Here is a 7,825-nt window from a genome sequence, read left to right as displayed (position 1 = left end):
ATTAAAAATAATAAAAAAATTAAAATCTTTAACTTAGCAGTGATGAAAATAAATCTGAAAAAAAAAACTATAAGGAAGAACATACAGAGAACTAATGGTGAAATGAAGAAGAACGTACAGAGAACTAATGGTGAAATGATGTGGTTATGTGCATCCTTTTTATAGATGAAATGAAGGGTACAGTTGGTAGATATGGAATAAATTCCATATCTAATTCCTCCAACGGTAATTAATTTTCTTAACGTGAACGCAGAAGCTTGAATTTGTAGCTTCACGTGAACGTACGTTCAGAGGTGAAAGCACTTCTGGGTTAGGAATTCCAAAAAGTTGCCAAACATGATATTGGAACGTTCAAGACGCTCAAACGTGCTTTTCTATTCCTCAACGTGATCCCCAAACACACCCATAATGTTCTGTGAAAACTTAAGTTAGATGACCATAGGTTAGGTTGGAACGTATGAGTATACTTAAACGCTTAGTAACCTTGGTAAGAATTGTAATATGAATTTAGTGCTTGTTGGATGAACTATGAATGATGAATTGATGATACTATGTGTATGCATATATATGTTCAATAGGTAAAATGATATCCTATTGATGTATTGAGAGGTTGAAATATGATGTTGTTGAGTTGAGAAATGGTAGGATTGTGAAGATTGTTGTGATATTGATTTGTATTGATGATTATAAGTATGATGAGTTGAGTTGGAGTGAGTTTTTAAAAGAAAGTGGAGGTTTTGAGGTTTGTGTAAAAATTAATTTTTGGCTGAATTTTGGCAAGTCATAACTTGGCTTCCGAACCCCCAAATGGTTTTATATAAAAATTGGGTCTGTGAAGTTTACGCCGTTCAAAGAACAGAGAAAAATTATTTAAAACGAAAAAGTTATGCACGTAAAAAATTTGGGGTTAAAAACTGGAATTCTGCAGCTTTTTCAAGTTTAGTAAAATTTTTGGAAAAACGTACGCCCATGCGTAGGCGTACGCGTGATATGGAAATTTTGCACACGTATACACCCCGTTCGCAGACTGTCGCCACTGCCTCCTCCCTATGCGCATGCGTAATGGTCCAGGATGCATGTCTACGCGTACACGTGACATGGGGTGCTTGCGTACGCATATATAGGGGATGCATACACGTAATGGTCCATTTGCACGCCCAGGCGTACGCATGACTCCCCTGTTTTCAGTAAAGGTATTTTGTGTTTCAAAGCTTAATTTTGAACCTCCAAACCTCTATTTTCACCCTTTTTAGCTCTAGAACATAATGATAGGTCTAGTAATAACTTGGAGCTAGGTAATAGAGGTAACTTGGGAATGAAGTAAAGGTTAAAAGTGATGAGTATATGAGGAGAATGTGCATGCACGAAGGATATATGATGCCATGGCTATGATGAACAATTATGTAATGAATATGAACGATTATAAATACGTATGTATGCATTAAATGTTATCTGAGATACAAATTTTCCTGGGTAGAATACCGCCCACGTGTACCAGGTTGAGACTCGATACTCTGTTGACTCTACGTAGTAAAAGTGACCGGGCACGTATAAATTCCCAGGAATGGTTATCCCCATTGAGTAAAATTATATATGGATTTATGATTTATGAATGAAATGAGAAAAAAAGCTATGCGTAGACTCATGGGGATGCACGACGGGAGACAGTCCAAGGGTTTCAGACTTGTCAGGTTAGCTTGATAACCAACAAATGAGCCTCATCAGCCATAGGACAGGCATACATCATGTGTATTTTGTTTGATTGTTTGCTATGCATTATTTGGGAATGCCTAACTGAATATATTATGTTAATTGTAATAATTGCTACTTGCACTACTTGTCTCCTACTTGTGCTTGCAATTGTCTGTTTGTCTGTCTTTGCAAATTCACTGGAGATGGAGGAACGGAGAAAAGGTAGACAGGTTGAGTGTTAAGATTAAGTTTAAGTTGAGTTGAGAATTCGCTAGATACATACCCTCTTTTCATGATTTCTGTTTAATACTTTTAAGCTTTTCAATCTGAGTGTCGGAATTCTAGGATTGCCTCTAGTATTTCCAGGGCCTTATATATTATGTGCGTGACACCTTTACCATGCTGAGAACATCCTGGTCTCACCCCATACTGTGTTGTTATTTTCAGATGCAGGTCGAGAGGCTCCTTGGTAGGCGTCTGGATTTCTGAAGCAGAGCGGGTTCTGGGTTCCTTTTTGCTGTATAGTTTATGTGTATATATACTTAGCTTCTTTTCCGAATAACTTGGTTATTTTGTTCCTCTTAGAGGTTTAAGGAGAGTTAAGGTTTCATCTATGTTATTTTGTTCCTCTTAGTTTCTTCTCCGAATATTCTCCAGCCAGCTTTGACTTCTCAGGCTGAGTTAAGAGCTAGTTATTCTGTATCCTTGACTCTCTATTCCCACTTTTTGATTATTTATGCCCATGATCATTAGTTTTCTTTGCACGCAAGTAATCTTGTTTCCTGAGTGTTGCACTTTTATTTTCGCAATTTTGTTTCACCTGTTTTTCAAGGCCCCTAGTTTATTATATTCTTTCTGCTACTATATGTATACAGTTATTTTAGAGGTCGTAATACCACACCACCTCTATTTTACGTCTTAAGCGTAAAGCTCTGTGTGGTAGGGTGTTACAAGAAGCATGTCGCCATTATTCTTCGCCGCGGCTAGTTTTTGGAAACACTTCTTCTAATGGAGGGAAAAGACCCCATTCCAGTTTTTGTATGATCTCTTCCAATTCCAACCCCAAATTCTCAATTCCAAACCTTAATTCAATTCTCTTATCTTCTTCTCTTCTGCTGTTGCTGTTAATCTGTTATGGCGAAAAATCTAAACCTGAACCCAACCATGGTCGGCCAGAAGCAGAGGTTTCCCATGGCCGCTCGCATCTAGTTCCTACCAACCCCTTCTTCTTGGGTTCCAATGATGATAAACTGGAACGCGCTAAACGTGCGACCGACATCCGCCGCAAGAATGGTCGCATCCGCCGCAAGAACGTCGCCGCCAACTTGAACTCCCAATCCTCTGACGTCAACTCCAACCCATGCCTCAACAAGCAGCAGATTTTCGATTTGTTCCAGAACTGCATCAAGCTTGCCAGCGAAAATGTAAGATAGACAGAAAAAGAATAAGAAAAAAGTTTTGGTTGAAATAAATTGTGTTTTGATTATTTGATATTTGAAATACAGATTTATTTTTTTATTGTTGTTTCTACTTTATTTGTTTATTATATTGTTTCTGCTTCTGATTTTATTGTTGTTGCTGCTGATGTTGTAATGAAGAAGAAGAAAAAGAAGAAGAGATGATGCTGTGATGAAGAAAAAGAAGGGAAATTGAATATTTTGATGATGAAGAAGAAGGATATTTTAGTCCAAAGGACGATTTTAAAATTAAGTCGAATTTTAGGGACGATTTTAAGTACAAAAATGGGTTGGAGATGAAAAAAAATTTTCAACTTCTACCTTAAAAACTAAAATCGTACTTAACCTTTATTTTAATTATGTTTGTAACCCATGATTTTGGTAAATTGAAAAATACGTCCATTTGTGATTTGAACTCTATAATTTCAAATAATTTTTATGTGTTATTTGTTAATAAAAGTAATTAGATATCAATATAAGAAAAATTAAACTTAATCTTAAAAATCGGTAACACATTATGAAAATCATCAAATGAGAAAATTTTCTACACACGTATGCATAAATTTTTTTTATTATTTTATTTTGATAAGAAAAAAAATGGGTGAGAATAAAAGAAGGAAGAGCTCGAAGAAAGAGAAGAAAAACAAAAAAAGAGTCTTCATCAAGAAGAATAAAAAATTTTAGAGTTTTCGATCTTGTTTGTTATTTTACCATTGAATTGAGAGTAAATAGATAAATTAGTTTCTGAAAGATTATTTATTTTTTAAATTAATTTTTCAAAAAATTTTTTAATCTAGTTCGTTTTTTAAAGATTTTAAATTAGTTATGTTAGTCTTTTCGTCGTTTTTTTTTTATTGATGGTGTCAAAAATTATTAATGTGGTATATTAAGTGACACCCCAATACATATCCATGAATCTTAATTGACTATTAACATAATAAGTTTATGAAATTAGATTATAACAAAACTTAATTGAGGAGAAAACTTCATCCATTAGAATCTCTCAATTTTGGAGTTAATTTGAATTAATTTCATAAATTAATTATATTAATAGTCAATCAGAATTATTAGGTGTGTATTTTAATGTTACTTAAGGTACAACATCAATGGAAGTAGATAAAGGACTAACATGACTAATTAAAATCTTTAAAAGATGAATTTGATTAAAAAAATCTTTGAAGAACTAATTTAAAAAACGAGTGATGCTAGGTAGCCAAAGAATAATTACAATATAGAAATATCACGTAAAAATTATCATTCTCTTGATAAGCAAGTGATATACACCTCCTTATTACTTATTCTCCTTATCACCTACCATTTTGCTGCATGTTTAGAGTCATTAATGTTCTTTCCAAAATCAATTTCAGTTTCTCTCAAATTAAATCCCTAATATATCTCAATCACATTATTATCCATTAAAATACAATAATTCTCTGCAAAAATTATAAAAGTTAAATTAAAAATTTTTAACAACTTTTATTAAAATCAATAAATAAGCATACATACGAATATTAAATAAAAATATTAAAATAATTAAAATAATGACCTATTAGTACACATATGAGATAATTTGAAAATACAATAAGATGTATAGTTTAAAATTTGATAATATTAATTATAAAAATTTATTAATGATAGACATCATATGTATGAAATTATGAATATTATAAGTACAAAATTATGGATGTTATTAATATGAAATTATGGATGTTATGTGTATGAATTTATGGATGTTATGAGTAAATTTATCAATCGAATAAATTAATTTAAGAATTTGACATTTTTCAAATTCAATTATGATAAAATTTAAAAACATCTGTGTTAATAATTTTATAGTTACTTATGCAATAACTAGAAAATGATATGTGTATGGATGTAATATATAATAAACATGAATTTAATTTTTAGATGTTAGTTGTATGTAATTATGGATGTTATGTATATAAACGTATGAATGTTATGTGTATAAATTTAGTTAGTACAATATAATTATAAATGCATATAAAAACATAAAAAAATTAAATCAGTTTATTACCATACCTCATCAAAGTTAGTATAGTTTTTCATATTCTCGAAAATTGATTGACTGACAATAACGTCGTCAGGTGAGTTCATCTGTAGTTCAAATTTTTAGCACTTTCTACCATAGGTACCGTATTAAGGTCAAATTCAAATGACATACTATTTGTAATGATAAAGATGATTTCTTGTAAAATTCCTTGACCTATTCTAATTGTGCTTGCAATGGTATTAGAGTTGTGAATTTTGAACGAAAATAATTGAATTAATGGAAACAAATCATACTATAGTAGTTTTGAAGTTTTGTATCTCCCCATTGAATGATGATAAATGACTTAACAAAAATAGAAAATTAATTACAATAACGAACGATAATGATAATAATAATAATAAAACAGAAAAGTGTTTATGATATCTCCATTAGACGAAGGAGCAGAGCAAGAATCAATTACAATAATAAATCATAATCATTATTAATTATTATTATTAATCTTCATTATATTTTTAAATATAAAAATCAAATTATAAAAGAAAATATTAAGTATTAATTACAAGAATGCCTAATAATAAAGGATATGATATTATAATTAATATCATTAATAAGTGGAGTTAATAAGAATATGATAAGTGGAATGATAAGAGAGATTAAATGATGTAAATGAAGTATATTATGAAAAATTTTGGCTAATTATAGCTGAAATTTTTTTGTTACCAAATTTTTTTCTTAAAAAACGAGTGATCTTTTAAAGATTAATTTGACCATTTACTCATTGAAGCGATAAAGATAAGGAAAGAAGAGAGAAATTCGGCCATATACTAGTGTCACCATCATACCAACATCATCTTGGAGTACATGGACTCGGGCAACCCAATCTATTCCGACCCGATCCGATTACTATGGGTATTGTACGGTAGGTAATCGAGTCTAGTTGGATAAAATTTAATCATACTCGATTTTTATTGGTTCGAATATATATCGTTTTTGAAACTGTAAAACTCGATTTGACCTAATTATTCAAAATATTATATATAACTTTTACCAACCTAACCCTAATTATACTCATCCCTATCCACCAAAAATATTATTAAGAGTAAAGTATCGTTTTTATTCCCAACGTTTAGGATAAATTCTATTTGTGTCCATAACGTTTAAATCATTCTATTTGTATTCCTAATGTTTATAAAAGTGATTTAATATTATCCTGCCATTAATTGTACTAATAGATCAGATTGTATTTTTTAATTATTCTCACTTGAATATATTCATTCTCAATTATGTCTCATGTGAATATGTTCGATTTTAATAGTGTACCCAAAATTTGTGTTCAGATTTAATTATGTCCCTAAAAAAGTGAATTATGTAAATATTGTAGTGATTAGTTTCAACTTTTTAATGAGTTATTATGCAGAGTGGATCATTGGTTCTGATCCAAATATTTGTATTCTAACTTCAAAAAGAGATTTTCAGAACTCCAACTAAAGCTCATGATGTGTAGTCGACAACAGGATAACATTGAATCATTTTTACAAATATTAGGGATACAAATAGAACGATTTAAACATTAGGGACAGAAATAAAACTTATCCAAAACGTTAGAAACAAAAATAATACTTTATTCTATTATTAATATGTAATTCATCTGATTTTTTTATTTTTTTTTAATTTCTTAGTGTTATAGTTTTTTTTTCCTTTCTATTTTTTCAATTTTTTACAAACGTAATTTTGATCAAGTATCTGATTATTCGAGCCTATCTAATCCAAACTTAATTATAAATGTATTTGGTGTTTTGAAATAGCACAATTATTTCTTTTTTATAAATATTAAGAGAATTAATTAAGTGGCAAAGCAAATCAAAATAGATATAAAAAAATAAAACATCTAAGTTAGTTTAATTTTTGAACGAATTTCGATTCAGAACAAATATTTTAGTTTTTAATAAATTTTATTATTCTAAAAATCTTTAGAATTTATTGGTATCAGACAAATAAATCATTCTATCGTTTCTAATAAAAATCTTAAAAATATTATTATAAAATAAATAATATTTTTCATAAAAGGAGAAATTTAAAAACTTTTAGAATAATAAAAACATATGGAGAATCAAAATATCTAATAATTTTTTTTATACTAATTTGAGTATTTTTCTCGAATATTGATTAGAATCAGAACTCATAAGGGAGAGCATCTGGGTCCTTGTTAAGTGAGGTCACTGCTGCGGACCCCACCTTTTCCTCTTTAAAGTATAAACAAGAGAGCCACCCACTCCTACTCTAATCAAATTTCTTTCCTTTTCTCATTTTACTTTTTAATTTCAATATTTCTTTTTACTTTCCATTCCAAACCTATTTAATAAAAATTAGTTTTATACATATTATTTGTCATATAATATATTAAATATAAATACTACAATTTCTTTTCAAAATAGTTATCCAATAAATAAAAAACATATATTTCAAAGACATAGTTACCAATTTATAAATTTTTACTCTAAGTTATTCTCATACATCCTACACTTAATTTTGAAAAATAAAAGAGAATTAATTTTTACATGTGTTTATTTATTTAAAAATAATTATATATATTTAGGTATTACAAGATTCTTTTATTATTTTTCTCAATTTTTATATTTTTCTTTCGGATAGTTATTTTAAAATA

Source organism: Arachis duranensis, chromosome 9 (genome assembly GCF_000817695.3).
Source record: "Arachis duranensis cultivar V14167 chromosome 9, aradu.V14167.gnm2.J7QH, whole genome shotgun sequence".
NCBI classification, from domain to species: domain Eukaryota; kingdom Viridiplantae; phylum Streptophyta; class Magnoliopsida; order Fabales; family Fabaceae; genus Arachis; species Arachis duranensis.
Note: the sequence above shows the minus strand (reverse complement) of the source record.